Source organism: Phytophthora parasitica (assembly GCF_000247585.1).
Source record: "Phytophthora parasitica INRA-310 unplaced genomic scaffold supercont2.34, whole genome shotgun sequence".
NCBI classification, from domain to species: domain Eukaryota; phylum Oomycota; class Peronosporomycetes; order Peronosporales; family Peronosporaceae; genus Phytophthora; species Phytophthora nicotianae.
Window position 1 is genome coordinate 93,942 of NW_008649020.1, and position 501 is coordinate 94,442.

Here is a 501-nt window from a genome sequence, read left to right on the forward strand (position 1 = left end):
GCCGACAGGTCCTAGATATTCCTCCGTTATAAACGCTTCAAATGTCAGTAGCACGTATATACCACAATTGTAACTGTCGATCGGGATGCCTATTCACTCTCAACAATGCGCGTTTTGCAGCGCTCTTGTCGAAAATTGGACATCAGGGGTCTCTAAGTCAATTAAGCAATATCTAGACAGCTTTTAAGGCTTCGATACTTCCTTATACCGAATAAAGGTGTATGCTACTCTTTTTTTCGAACATTTGTTGTTCACTAGGGCTCTATTCTGTTGCGGCCTATTGTTGCCGTTGTGACATAACAATATTTTTTTTTGATAATAAGAAATTGCACTTTGTCTACAAGAATATAAAGTTCAACGAAACGAAGGAGGCTGTGCTCTGATTAGTAACTCGCTACCGTCAGTAAAACGGTTCCGTCGCCAAGCACATCAGGAGTACGGTATTTCCAAAATCTTCTCATGACCAAGCTTAAATTGTATTCCTTTACTAGAAAGTTGTCC